Source organism: Echiichthys vipera, assembly GCF_963691815.1.
Source record: "Echiichthys vipera genome assembly, chromosome: 12".
NCBI lineage: Eukaryota > Metazoa > Chordata > Actinopteri > Perciformes > Trachinidae > Echiichthys > Echiichthys vipera.
In genome coordinates this window covers 26,662,383-26,678,009 of record NC_139837.1, presented here as the reverse complement: position 1 = coordinate 26,678,009, position 15,627 = coordinate 26,662,383, and the positions used below count along the sequence as shown (strand labels likewise).

Here is a 15,627-nt window from a genome sequence, read left to right as displayed (position 1 = left end):
ACACAACTTTTAAGTATTTCTTACACTTTGGTTCCCAGAACCTTTAGGTCCCAGACCTACAATTTTTTTTTCTTTGGTTCCCAGAACCTTTAGGTCCCAGACCTATGGTGGCTTTCTAGGCTCACCTAGGGGCTATCCCCCTGTGGCGCTTTTGGTCCTTAATGCCTAATGTATATTCGAGGGTCTCTACAGCCTCCGGCCTTTCTGCGTTCCCTGAACGTCTTACTGAGCACCGTTTATGCTCCTAGGACCTGTCGGGATTTATGATCCCAACACTCCTTTACCTTTTACTTATACTGATTCCAAATCAGTTTAACAGGCCTTTTTTCAATCGTCAGTCCCCCGGCTAAATTTGGATCAAATTAACCTCTAGGAAACATACTGACATTCTCCACCAATTTAGATTTTAAGGCCGAATCACAGTCTTCACTTCTTAAGAAGAATAGGTGACTGCTTACCTTTTGTCAGTGATGGGCCCTTGTGGAGAAGTTCAGTCGGCCCCAGGAGGTTCCCAGTGACTCCGCGTGGTCACCGGTCCAACCTCTGCAGCTCCTTTTACCCGCTCCTCCTTGTTAGAATCACGTCCGGGGTCACCAAGTTTCTCTGTAGGAATTTTACACCAATCAAAAGGACCTAACAGAGTTATATATTGCGTAATTCAAATTCTACAGGAGGCTGCCTGGAGTCAGCAGAGTCGTTGGTAGTTTAGTGCGCCAGCAGGCATTTATTAGCAGAAGGACATCGGATTCTACAGACGTCTGGAGAAATGTTCTATTCTCTATCTAGAGTAACTGTGAGCACACAGTACCCGTGATCAGAGGCAAGAAGTTCTGATATCTATTCTAACTACTCCAGCATATAAACTTGTTACAAAGGCGTGGTTATGTGTCTGCTTGTGCGTGCATATGTGTATTTCAGAAGTAGCAGTTGCTCCAGCCTCCATCTTCCTCCCTGTGCGTAGGAGTAGGCTCTGTATAGCAGGAGTCTTCTTCTTTCTGTGAAGAAAAGCACAACACGTACAGCAATTTCCCTAATCTCAACTAACTTTGCCAGGTGCATATTTGCAACATGGCTAGTTCATTGTCTTTGTGACCTTGACCGACTTACTGTTCCTGTGCTTTTGGAGAAAGCAGAAAAAGATTGAATCAAAAGTTTATGTGCTATGCTGGGAACAGAAAAGTTTGAGCTTGAACTATATAATCACTATATACTATAATCACTATCACACTTTAAATGATCATACCTAATAATCACACTTATCACATTCTTATTAATCATTACTAATACACACGCTAACATATGATTATTAATTGAATCATTGATTATCACACTTCTTATTAATCATTACTAATACACATGCTAACACATGATTACTATACTTCACACATTGATTTTTAATTCTTCAAAGGACAATAAAAATGTCACCCATGTAACATGTGTAAGGCTAATTATTTGTAAAAAATGGTGTACAGTCGGAGTTAGATTTTTCCAATGCGTGCAAAAGGGGGTTGTTAGTTACCATTCTGCTCTGGGTCTGACGCGAGTGCGTCTGTGTCACCTCCACCACTTATGCCAGAGATAGACTCGGACCCAATCAATGAGGCAATTTTTTCCTCTGTCCCCCTCAGGGTCAGGCTGGAGTCTGGTTGGCCTCCTCCAGTCTTCTTGATGCTGCGCTTAAGCGCAGCTTTTAGGCCTTTAGGCTGCGGATTTAAACATTCATTTAAGTCATTAGGCATAGGTTAAGTTATTGAGAATTGTATTCAAACCTCAGCCCGTGTCCGTCCCTCTACGGCAACGCTGTTGACTGCCTCCGTTATTCTTTTCCATACAATGTTTTTATGGGCCCCTTTTATTCCGCTCTTAAGACTGCCAAAAAGCACATCTTTATTTTGCTCCATCTCGGATGTCAGGATGCCGATCTCTGTGTCGGAAAAGTTTCTTTTCGTACCAGTGTTTCTTTTCTCCATGTTTGACCTCAGTGGGCGAGGCCTCCGAACCAGGAAAATTTAAGGGTGGAACATGTTAATGACTATCGAATTCAGCCGCCACATTTATCAAGGCCCATTCGTATGCTGAGATTGGTCAGATATGAATGTTTCATAAATCACACGTGTGTCTTGTTGTACGACCAATTATGCGCTCAGATCTGCGCCCGTTTTCACGCAAGATTGATAAATGAGGGCCAGTGAAACTACAGTAGAGACAGTGAAACTACAGTAGAGACAGTCTGGAGCTACAGTAGACGGTGAAACTACAGTAGAGACAGCCTGGAGCTACAGTCTTTATGTCAGACCCAGACAGGAAAGAGGACTCAGATGCGGAGGTTTGCGGATCAACACTGAATTTATTAACTTGACGACAGGGACGTGGCACAGGGAAAAAGCCACAAACAAAAAATCACTGCGCACAGGAGGAACAAAACCAAAGTCGTCACTAATAAGCCAAAGTACCAAATGAAAATGCTCCGCACAGGAGGAAAAAACAAAGGGCAAAGTTAACAAATAAATCTCAAAATAAGAACGCTCCGTACGGGAGGAATAAACAAAATAATTAATTAAATAAAGACGCTCCAACCAGGAGGAAAAAACAAAATCACAAGAGAATTCAAAAAAGGAAAACTTACTTGGATCAAAACAAGGAATACAAAGACCTGAACGATGAAACAAAGAACTCAAAAGCATGAACAAGACTGTGGAACCAAACGCTGGATACATTCGACACAGGGTACGAAATAATCTGGCACGGAACAGGGGGAGAGACACGGACTTTATACACATGAGGGAAGTGGAGCCACAGGTGGAAACAATTGGGAATCAGGGAATGACGTCAGACCGGTGACACAAGATGAAGAGCAAGTCACCTGGCACGAAAGGAGAGTCATCTTTCAAAATAAAACAGGAAATTCACAAGACAAAAACCCCAAAGACAGGATAAACCTCACCGCGGCGTGACAGTACCCCTCCCTCTAGGGCCGACACCTGACGGCCCAGGGAGTTCATCCTTCCCAGTCCACCAGAAACTGTCTGCCCCGGCCTCACCGCCAGTAACTGCTTGACCTTGTAAACTGGTCCCCAGGGCCCAGTATTTCAAAATTTGTAATCTGGATCAGAATAATCCGGATAATGAAATCCTCCTTTTCTCAGTCATGGATCACGGTGATCCTGCTGACTTTATCTGAGTATTTCAAAACACAGGCAGGGTGGATCACCGTGATCCCTACCTGGCCGGATACGGATTTCCCAATCTCAAGTCTCCGCCTCCGGGATCTGAAACATGGTGGACTACTTCATGAAAGGAGTAGCAGAGAGCCGACTTTCACGTCAAAAGTGTAAGTTAACCGTCGTCTATTGTGTAGCGGTTTTAATACCATACGAACGGCAACCAACACATCATGCAAGCCAACTATTTGAATTCTCACCTTATTAAAAGCAGGCCGTGGCGATCTCTAATTGAGACGCGGCCGTGCTAACGGGAGCTAACGCGGCTCCATTGACTTGTGTGTTAAGCAGCTAGCGGGCTATCATTAGCGGCTATCATTAGCGTCACGTCATTTGCAACACGGCAGATTTACAGTATAAGCAGGCTGCATTGTGTACAGACCTGCTCAGTGCTTAGAAAACACAACGCAACACAGTTTGAGTATTAACTACAAGGTTTGTTCAGAAGGTTCAGAATGCTACAGTAGCCTAATGCTGGTGATGATATCATGTTTTTGTGTAGGCTACATAAACACAATTTGGGATTGTGGATTAAGATACTCATACACCTTCTACCTTCAGAGTCCACTCACAGCCATGGACCACTCAGCTACAACAGGGTGAGTGCTGGAAATCCTTGAAAATGCTTTAATTGTATTGATACATTTAAGACTTTCAAGTAATTGGAGTTTGAATAAAGTGCTTGAAACTGCTTAAATTTGTAATGGCATTACTTTCATGGTATTGGTCAGTGACACAATTAGAAACATTTCTTCTTCCTAATTCCTCTCCAACATTGGTGAGAGCTTGTTTTTTTTTGCATTTCACTACACTGTTTTTAAACCTTGGTTTTAGCTTTGCATGTGACCAATAAACTTATCTATCTACCACATCAGGCACGGGGGCGAGAGCCAGAGCCAGCGCCAGCGCCAGAGCGACGGCGACGGAAGAGGCATGCCGGGGATGAGGAAGCCTATGAGAGGCTCCTCAAAATGGAGACCGAAAGGGCAGTCAAACAGACTGAACTGGCCAAACGGCAAATTAAGCTGACACTGCTTCAGCAAAAAGAGACAGAATTAACAATCAAGCTGTTAGAGAAACAGCTTGACATTTGAAATAGCATGGTCCTTAGTGGTCACATTATTTTTTGTTGGAATAAAACTTTGTTTGGACCCTGCATTCCTTTGTCTTTCTCTGTTTTGGTACATGCAAGTTACAATGTTTGGTGAACTAGAATTTGAGAAATAATTGTAATTTTATTTACAGCAGTTTTACAGTGTGGTCAAAAATTTTACTATGCTTTACATTTTTTGATATTACTTAAATTACTTGTTAGAAGTACAACACTAACACTTAAGTGTAACAAACATCTTGAGTAACAATATCTAGGAGAAGTATGCGCTGAGAGTTTGTCAATCCAAGTCAAATCCACCTCTGAGGTGGGATTCAAATGATCCTGAAATTTTGGTATCAAGTTGATCCAGATATCTGACTTAACTTTTGAAATACCCAAATCAGCCTTTTATCTGGATTCAGGGGAGGATTGGATTACCAGAGCTGAAACCCTGATCTTCAGGATCAGGATTCTCCTGATCTGTGTTGAAATACCCAGTTTTCAGATCAGATCTAGATTTAATCCAATCCGACCAGGATAATCCTGTCAGATCACGTTTGAAATACTGGGCCCTGTTGATCACCTCCGGGAGAGGAGGGGGTGCCGCTGTCAGTACCACGGAGCTCTCCTTTGCTGGTTTCACCTGGCTGACGTGAAAGGTGGGATGTACGTGAAGAGACCGGGGCAGGCGAAGTCGAATCGCTGCAGGTCCGACAAGTCTGGTGACTGGGAAGGGGCAGCTTCTTGGAGGGGACCATTAGCCGTAAGTCCTTGGCCGACAACCAAACCTTCTGGCAGGGCTGATAGGTAGGGGCAGGACGTCTCTTGCGGTCTGCCGCTCTTTTCACTCGATCCCCCTGTCGAATCAGTACTTGACGGGCGGCTGGGGGCATGGGCTGAGGGAACTGTCGTGGAAATTTTCTGCTCTTGGTGAAGAATGAAATAACGAATTCTTGCTGGCCGACAAAGTTTTATTTTCTTTGCAAAGAAAAGGTCAATCGACATGCGAGCGGTTCGGAATGAAGAAAGACAGTGAGCATCAAGAAACTTTGAACATTTATACCTGAGGGAAAGCCCACCCCTTGAATGTGTATAACATCCTTTGTCTACTGTGGGGTTGACCAGCCCCGACATCCTGTAGTATGATCAAGAGGTCTAGTCAACATAGTTCACACTCTTGTCTTTTCACAGACATCCTGCCGTATAATTAAGCGGTCTGATCAACACAGTTCAGAATACAAAAGGGTTTGAATACATCATGAGACAGTGAGCGGTTGGCTGTCTCCGAAACTTGAAATACAATTACAAGGTCTAGACATTAAAATACACAAATGGGTAGCAAAGAAAAAGAGATCTGATATCTTGGGGGGAAAGCAGGGTGAGGAAGCCCCTCAAGGAAAAAGCAATATTCAAATTTACCAGTACAGAACCGACACCTCCCGCTCATTCTCTGGGAAGAGAGGTAGCTGATAACCAAAGACAACGTGAAAGGGAGGAAAACCAGTTGCAGATGTGGGAAGAGCATTGTGTGCATACTCCACCCAGACCAGGTGCCTGCTCCATGTGGGGGGATTCTGTTAAACGAGGCACTGGAGGCCGGTTTCCAGTTGTTGGTTGAGGCGTTCAGTCTGATTGTTGGCTTCCGGGTGGTAACCAGAAGTCAGGCTGGCCTTGGCGCCGATGAGGCTGCAAAATTCCCTAACCAAACATCCGCCACGTTCTCCCGGACATCCGGCTCCATGGATGGCCACAAGAACCGCCGGGAGATGACGGACATAGTCCTGACTGATGGGGCTCCACCAATAGCTTGCTTTACCTCAGTTTCTATGGGCCAACCACATGGTTCAGTGGAAGGATGAGTTCTGGTTCCTTGGCTTCAGGCTCGGGGTCGAACACTCGTAGCAGGGCGTCAGGCTTGACGTTGCGGACCCCAGCCTGTAAGAGAGGGAGAAAGAAAAGCGGTTAAAGAAGAGAGCCCACCTGGCCTGCGGTGAGTTCAGCCTTTTGGCTTTCTTGATCAATTCTAGGTTCTATGATCAGTCCAGACTATGAATGGGTGGTCGGCCCCCTCCAGCCAATGCCGCCATTCTTCCAGGGCGACTTTCACCGCCAGCAGCTCTCGGTTGCCGACATCGTAGTTCCGTTCTGCCTTGGACAGCCCTTTCAACAGGCCGTGCTGCTCTGAACGCTGCGAGAGGACTGCTCCCACCCCTTCATTGGAGGCGTCCCCCTCCAACACGAATTGGCGGCGCGGGTCAGGCATGGTGAGGATGGGGGCTGAGGTGAGGCACCTCCTGAGGGTCTGCCAGGCCCTCTCTGCTTCCGGCGACCAGCGGAACTGCACCTGGGTATAAGTGAGAGCATGGAGAGGAGCAGCTATTGCGCTGAAGCCTCTGACAAATCGCCTGTAGAAGTTAGCAAACCCCAAGAATTGGTGAACCTTCTTGCGACTGTAAGGCGTAGGCCAAACGGCCACAGCGCTAACTTTAGCCGGGTCCATCTGAGCGGATGCCTAGCTCTTTAGCTAAACCCCAACTCATTAAGCTCTCATCAGCTCCAGAGTCGATGAGGGCATTCTGATTGAACAAGGCATGATGCAAAATTTGGACAGCGTTTAGAGTACGGGGAGTACGGTGAGAAGATTTAACGGGACTCACCGTCTGGGGAATCTTGGCTGGGCATGAAACGACGAGGTGGCCGATCTCACCACAGTAGAAACACCTCCCCTCCAGCAGTCGCCTTCTTCGCTCCTCCGGTGTCACCCGGGCTCCTGCCAGCTGCATGGACTCCTCGTCTTGATTGGAGCGAAAACGAGGTTGTGGCCCTGGCGGTGAACGGTGGAAGGACTGTCCGCTCTGTAGCGAAGAGCGAGAGTGTCGCTCCATCGCCGTAAATCCTCCGCCTTGCTGTAGTCTGAGCTTTGCGAGCCTATTATCCGTTCGGATGGCGAGTGCGATGAGATCGTCCAGGTCGGCGGGAAGATCCAGAGGAACGAGGAGGTCCTGAATGGGAGCTGCAAGTCCTTTCAAAAACACGTCGTATAAAGCTGTGGCATTGCATCTGCTCTCTACCGTCAAAATATGGAAACGGATGGCATAGTCACATGCATACCCCGCTGCCTTGCGTGAGAACGCTGAGTTCCTGCTCCCTTTCTCGGTGTGTGGTAATGGGGTCAAAAGTCTTGAGTAGCGCGGTCTGGAATCTCCACCATCTGCCACCCAGGCTTTGGCTCTGCCAGACATCATGAAGGCAATCTTGAAGCGGTTCGAGGGGAATGCATGAGGCAGAAGTTCAAAATGCAGCGAGCAGTCTATTAAAAAGACCTTGCAAGTTCTGGGCTCTCCCAAATACTGCGCAGGGGAAGCCATCCTGCATCTTGCGCCCCTGGCTAGAGAGGTGGACGCTGGGGTAGTGTTCACAGCCGGAGGAGGAGCTGGGGCCGTTGGTCGAGCGAGATGCCCCAGCAGGTCCTGTAGCTGTGCGGAAAGTTGTCCCAAGTGGTCGGCCGTGGCCGTCTGGAACTCCTCTTGCTGGACAAGGCGGGCCTCCTGAGTACGCAGTGCCTCCGATAGACGATCTGCCTCCGCTGAGTCCATACTGGCCGGATTATACTCTCAGACCCAGGCAGAAAAGAGGACTCAGATGCGGAGGTTTGCGGATCAACACTGAAGTTATTAACTTGACGACAGGGACGTCAAAAAATCACTCCGCAGAAGGAAAAAACAAAGGGCAAAGTTAACAAATAAATCTCAAAATAAGAACGTTCTGTACGGGAGGAATAAAAAATTACAAAGTGAACAAAATAATTAATTAAATAAAGACGCTCCAACCAGGAGGAAAAAACTAAATCACAAGAGAATTCAAAAAAGGAAAACTTACTTAAACAAGGATTGCAAAAACCTGAATGATGAAACAAAGAACTCAAAAGCATGAACAAGACTGTGGAACCAAACGCTGGATACATTCGACACAGGGTACGAAATAATCTGGCACGGAACAGGGGGAGAGACACAGACTTTATACACATGAGGTAGGGGGAGCCACAGGTGGAAACAATCGGGAATCAGGGGAAGAAGTCAGACCCGTGACACAAGAGGAAAGGCAAGTGACCTGGAACGAGAGGAGAGTTATCTTTCAAAATAAAACAGGAAATTCACAAGACACAAACCCCAAAAACAGGACAAACCTCACCGCAGCGTGACACTTTATTATTAATTTAAAGGTAACTCTGTATACTGTCACACCAGCTTTGGCAAGACCAGTGTACAGAGCATTACAAAAAACATGGCGAGAAGAGACTCGCAGGGACAATTGTTTCTGTGTTAGCCTAAATGCATGGCAGTTATGAATGTCATGCTGTGAGTTTATCAAAGCATAAAATAAATGTATTAAATATAATTTGTCAAACTGATGGTTACAGTTTTAAAATTAAAATTTTGTGAAATTACAAGATATTTCAGATATGTACTTTCATCACAAATGTAGTGTTTATAGCAGCTTAGGACAACACAAGTTAATGCCAAAATGTGAAGCACATAAATACACAAGGAAAAAAAAACATAACTGTGTAAAAAGTTTTTATAATTAAATATATCAGAAATATTCTTTTGTAATCAAGCAATTGGGCTCATTATACAATCCTCACCTCTTGGGAGATGATAACTATTCAAAATGGCTGCCCCAAAAATATTAAAAATAAATTATCTTGTGATATTGAATCTGCCTAGCAACAGTCCGGTCCTCACAACACCAGCTAAGTCAGGACTTGTGTGAACATTGTGTGTGTTACCTTTGAAGTGATTTTCTAGTTTTCTAGCCTCACCTAGTGGACAAGGTGTTTTTTTTCTTCTTCTGACATAGGCAGAAAAACGGGTCTTGTCAACATGAGCTGGGGTCATGGTCATCACAAGAGAAGCAAAACACGTATGTGTGTGTGTGTGTTTGTGTGTGTGTGTGTTTGTGCGTGCGTGCGTGCGTGCGTGCGTGTGTGTGTGTGTGTGTGTGTGCGTGCGTGTATCTTAATAAATCTGTAATATTTATACCACTACTACCATTATTTTTTATGGAATACAGCAAGAAAGTGTGTGTGAGGAAAAAAAAAAAAACTGGTCAGAGCCAGCTGACGGTTAAAAAGAAAAAAAAATCTCCGTCAGGCAGATGCCATTCTACTAAGCAGCACGTCTGAACAAACCCACATTTACAGAACTCTGCTGTTAATAAGTGAGTACAAACCAAAGTTAAAACAAACCTGAAGCTGAAGAAACTTAAAAGTTAAAGGGAAAGACCTGTGAACCTGAGTGAAAGAAGGAGAGACAGAGCGGGTGTGTGTGTGAGTGAGAGCGAGACACAGCAACGCGATCGAGGCGCTGTGACACACAGTTCTCTACCCTATGGGGATTTTCATGCAATCCAGCACGGATATTGACGCGAATTACTCGGACTTGGCAAAGGTGCCTTTTCCGTAATGGATGGCTGAAACGAGTATCCAGGCTCATCTCTAATGGTTTGTCTAGGTAAATATGTTTAGCACAAGGTGTATCCACACAAAATTACATACCACTCTCAGCCCAAGTCTGGCAACGTCCCCTTTGCCAGACTTGCACAGGTTTGAACATGTGAAAACCATACATTGTCATTTAAAACATTTTAATATTCCTTCTGCACACTAATTTTACCTTGTGGAATCTCTTACACAGCATGTTTCACATGTGCTCTTTCACCTTGTTCCATGCCATATACTGTAAGGTGAGCATGTCTGTGCGTTCTAGGAATCAAAGGAACTTAGATGTGATAGCGAGCCGAGAAAAAAAAACATTCACTTGCTCCACCTCCTCACCCAAGGTGACCTTGTTCTAAAAACACAATGTTTGAAGTTAAGGAATCAGCACATGAAATTTAAACTAGAGATGAGCCGGATACTCGGCTGAAACGAGTATCCGGTACGGATAAACCACTTTTGCCGAGTCCGACTATGATACGAGTAATACGCGCCAATATCTGCGCTCGGATTGAATGAAAAACCTCATTAGCAGACTGTGTCTGCATCTGTGATATGTTTGTCACACACACACACACATAGTGCAGCTCTCTCTCTCTCCCTCCTACACAGTCTCACTCCCAGAACGTCAAATAGCGACTTTCCTTTTACTTTTAAGTTTCTTCAGGTTTGTTTTAACTTTGGTTGGTACTTATTTATTAACAGCAGAGTTCTGTAAATGTGGGTTCGTTCAGACGTGCTGCTTGGTAGAACTGGACTTGTGTTGCATCTCTGCCTTTCAGAGAATTGTTTTCCTTTTTCTTTTTTTAACTGTCTGATGCTTTCATAAAGGTAGTAGTGGTATAAATATTACAAATGAATTTAGCTGCACAAAAACGTCAGCTGTCAACACTCTCTCTCTCTCTCTCTCTCTCTCTCACACACACACACACACACACAGACACACACACACCTGGTGTAGAAATAAAAAAGAACAAAAAAATCCCACTGATCACAAAAATGAAAAGTTAATAAAAGAAAGTTATGTTGAGTATGAAAACTCTTGTCCATTACATTCATGTGTTGTACTCATTGTTGTAAACTTGTGTAAATAGTTTGTTTGCTGTCATGATCAAACCATTGATCTGAAGCTCAATGCTGATGCTGTCCTGGAAATAGTTTTCTAATCAGCAATAAATAGAACTATTTCTGATCAACCATATCAATTGCATGTGTGAAATAACATACTGGTTAAAGCCCTGGCCGTTTCAAGAAAACTTGACCCATTTCCGGATTATGCTCCGCCCACGCCGAGTACAGAGACTGATTACTTATATGGTAAACAGATACAGATAATGCTGTACTCGCTCATCCCTACAAACCATACACTGTTTACATTTTGTTTTTTCAAGGAACAAGGGGTAAGAGCTCCCTGCCGGATTTGCAGATGAAGATTGAGCCTGTTCATTTGTCTGTCAAGTACCAAACCCAATGCCTTTACAAGGAAACAGGTAACTTTTGGTTCAGTGAAAGTATACATAAATAGTTTCATGCCTTATTCCCTTTTTATTGTTCTTTCTCTGTGTGTCTGGGGCTGGGGGGGATGTATAAACTAGAGATGAGCCGGATATTGAGCTGAATTGAGTATTCAGTACGGATAACGCACTTTTGCCGAGTCCAAGTAATATACGAGTAATGCTCGTCAATATCCGAGCTCGGATTGAATGAAAATCCCTACAGGGTAGCAAACTGTGTGTGTGTAAATAGTTTTATAATCAGCAATAAATAACAATTTCTGATTAACTCATCAATTGCATGCTTAAAATAACATACTGGTTAAAGCCTTGGCCATTTCAAGACACCTCGAACCAAGTCCGGGTTAAATCCCAACCACTTCGGGGTTCTGCCCCGCCCACTCCGAGTATGCATACGGATACAGATAATGCTGTACTCGCTCCAAATTTAGTGTGCATGGAGGATTTGTCATTAACATGTACAAACTGAGATCTATCTGATAAATATGACTTAAACCAGCTCAGTGCGGTTCCTTTAATGCCAATTAGATGCTCCAGTCTCTGTAGCAGGATGTGATGGTCAATAGTGTCGAAGGCAGCACTAAGATCTAGTAAGACAAGTACAGAGACAAGTCCTTTGTCTGAAGCTATTAGAAGGTCGTTAGTAATTTTCACCAGTGCTGTCTCAGTGCTATGATTTGCTCTAAATCCTGACTGGAAATCTTCAAATAACTCATTATTATGTAAAAAGTAAAACTGATTGGCAACTAATTTCTCGAGGATCTTGGAGAGAAAAGGAAGGTTAGATATAGGTCTATAGTTGGCTAGTACCTCAGGATCAAGACTGGGCTTTTTAAGAAGAGGTTTAATTACAGCTACTTTAAAAGACTGTGGTACATAACCTGCTGATAAAGACATGTTAATCATATCTAATACAGGAGTGCTAATAAAAGGTAACACTTCTTTAAGTAACCTAGTTGGAATAGAGTCTAGGAGACAAGTAGAAGGTTTTGATGCTGAAATAGTAGAGGTTAATTTGTTAAGGTCGACTGTAGAAAAGCAGTCCAAGAATATATCAGGTCGTACAGTTTGTAAGGTTCCTGGGTTTGATGAAAAAATAGTGCCAAGCGAGTTGATTTTGTCTCGAATAGTTATAATTTTGTCATTAAAGAAGGTCATGAAGTCGTTACTACTGAGGGTTATAGGAATACATGGCTCAATAGAGCTGTGGCTCTCTGTCAGCCTGGCTACAGTGCTAAAAAGAAATCTAGGATTGTTCTTATTCTCCTCTATTAAAGATGAGTAATATGCTGCTCTGGCATTACGGAGGTCCTTCCTATAGGTTTTAAGACTTTCTTGCCAAACTAAGTGAGATTCCTCCAGTTTAGTGGAGCGCCATTTACTTTCCAACTTTCGCGATATTTGTTTTAATTCACGGGTTTGTGAGTTATACCACGGAGCTAACTTCCTCTGTTTTATTATCTTCTTTTTTAAAGGAGCAACAGAGTCAAGTGTTCTTGTGTGCTCCTTCTTGCGAAGTTTCCTGAAACAGATGAAACAAAGACTGAAAAATGAACATTCATGAACATAGAATCTATTACAAAATTGTCGTATAGACTGAATTAGATTTAGCTCATACCCTCACAATTGGACGTTTGCTTCATTGATTGAATCGATAATATCACATTTATATGTGGATTAAATTCAATTAGAAATGCCTGTCTGAGAAATGTCCCAATGCCAAATTACACTAATACCTCAGCAACGTTAGTGTGCTGTGCTGACTTGCTAGTGTAGGAATTTTACACACAATACGTTAGTCAAATCAGAAGGACCTCACAGAGTATATATTGCGTAATTCAAATTCTACAGGAGGCTTTCTGGAGTCAGCAGAGTCGTTGGTAGTTTAGTGCGCAAGCAGGCATTTAGTAGCAGGAGGACATCGGATGATACAGACGTCTGGAGAAATGTTCTATTCTCTATCTAGAGTAACTGTGTACAACACAGTACCCAGGATCAGAGTCAAGAAGTTATCTATTCTAAAAATTCCAGCATTTATGCTTGTTACAAAGGCGTGGTTATGTGTCCGCTTGTGCGTGCATATGTTTATTTCAGAAGTAGCCGTTCCTCCAGCCTCCATCTTCCTCCCTGCACGTCGGAGTATCCTCTTTATAGCAGGAGTCTTCTTCTTTATATGTGAAGGAAGCACATATTCTCATCCTCCCTACAGCCTACCTCCTTATATGGTTGTTCCTGTCTCCTTATATGGTATTGTTTTGGTATAATCTCAACCTAGTTGCCAGGTGCATATTTGCAACATGGCTAGTTCATTGTCTTTGTGACCTTGACTGACTGCTAAGAGTTTGTGTGCTTTTGGAGAAAGCCGAAAAGCTTGAGCTTGGACTAATAATCACTATCACACTTTTAAATGATCATACCTAATAATCACGCTTATCACATTCTTACTAATTACTTAATCATTACTAATACACACGCTAACACATGATTATTAATTCTTCAATCATTGATCATTATTTCTTCACTAGCGATACAGATACTGTATGTCAATGGATTTGTTAATGCTAGCCTTGCTTATCTGGTGGTAAAAACTTGATAATAAGTTGTGTGAATCTTGTCCACAGTGTTTATTACTATATTACCACCGGCTAAACGTTATTATCATCATCATAATCCATGTACAATCCCATCTTGACATACGTTGGTTCATTACCTTACCATAAAGTCCCGTTGATCCAGCTGTGTTGTCGTAAAATGTTGCAGTTGTGTTGTTGTAAAATGTTGGGTCACGTGCCGTCTTGTTTTGATGCATGCTGCTCACATTAGAGGTGTACGGGGAATTACAGGCATTAAATGACACGCGAAAAGCTTATTAGCTTATATGCATGGACATTATAATGGCTTAATCACTACATGTCCTTGCTATGCATGGCATATAGAATTTTTTCCATCTGTTTGTCCCATTCTCGCAAATGCGATATCTCAAGAACCCATGAATTGTTTTGATTTTGTAGGTCAAAGTTCAAGTTCATCCCGAGAATTCATAAGCTAGCTATAACAACATTTGACACAAATGTCTGATTGGATAAAATGATGAAGTGATGACATTTTATATCCAAAGGGTCCAAGGTCAACTTCACTGTGACATCATAATGTTTCATAACTCAGGAACAGAAGGGGAGACACACTGTCAGATACTGGATTGGTGTCACTAACAAGGACCCTTCTATGTGATGGCCTGGGGTGGCCCGGCCAATGGTCCAGGTACCACCCCAGTAAGAGACCAAATTCGCCGACATTACTTTTTTTAAGTAGCTGTAAGAGGTTTAATTTTAAGTAAAGAGAATAGGAACCTAGACGATCTAAATAACCAACCATGTCATGCTAGCTTGTCAGGAAGGGGGTTAAAAAAAAGCTACACTAAAATTTTGGTGAGGGAAAAAGTGGCAAATCAATTTTTAAATGGTCCTTTGACCTCTGTTTTCAAGTAATCTGAATAAAAGTAGGTATTATGGGTACTCACAAATCTCCTTTCTGGGGTGGCTGTTGGAACAGTGGTTAGAGCAGTCACCCCATGTAAAGAGGATGATGGTCCTCAAGGCAGCGGCTGTGGGTTAGACTCGGACCTGTGGCCCTTTGCTGTATACCCCCTTTATGCTAATTCCATCAATTTTGTGGCAAAAACATGCAGTTTTTCTCCTGCAGAACAAATGTGTTATTTTGGCCTATTCTGAAATGGTTCAGCAATGACGTTGGAATAATACTGAAATATATATTTTTAATGAATAATAACTGTTTTGAAAACGTATTTGGCAAAAAAGACAAAAAAAAAAAAAAAAAACTGAACACACGGCCGGTAATCGGCATGATTGTCCTTTTGAACGGGTCCGTAAAGAGTGATACAAAAACATGCCAGGTGAAAGTAAGAGCAGGAACAAACTCAGAGATCCAGGTACGACTTCCGTTTTGGCTGAGATGGAGTAAAGTGTGTTGAGTCTCGCTCCTGCACCTTTTGATAATGTCACGTTTCAGGACCCCGAAAGTCACAGCAAATAGTCATGTTTGTCTCGTTTGACCAGGGGGCGAAGGTTAGCCCCGCAGATTTGGCAAGCGACGAGTTTAGCATGCCGGTCAGCGTTAGCCTTCTGGAGGAGCACTGCATTTCAAAGTCTCTATTTCAACACTCGAAGCAAAGCCACAGTGTCTGACCATGGTCATAAAATAGGCTCCTTTGCACTAAATGCATATTTAGTGGAGGCCCCCTGTGCCACGCTAGCTTCGAGCAACACTAAGCTCTAAAGTTAG

The 15,627-nt window shown here is 43.3% G+C and overlaps 1 long non-coding RNA gene across 2 annotated transcripts; it reads left to right on the top strand.

Annotated features, from left to right (window-relative positions):
- The first annotated feature begins 3,256 nt into the window (after positions 1-3,256).
- Positions 3,257-4,226, top strand: LOC310954767. 2 transcript variants are annotated; one of them, XR_014593425.1, is made up of 3 exons: positions 3,257-3,331; positions 3,724-3,820; positions 4,097-4,226. It is a non-coding gene; the product is annotated as an uncharacterized lncRNA (long non-coding RNA). The 2 variants fall into 2 exon arrangements; XR_014593426.1 differs by having other exon boundaries at positions 3,263-3,331; positions 3,783-3,820.
- The last annotated feature ends 11,401 nt before the right edge of the window (positions 4,227-15,627 follow it).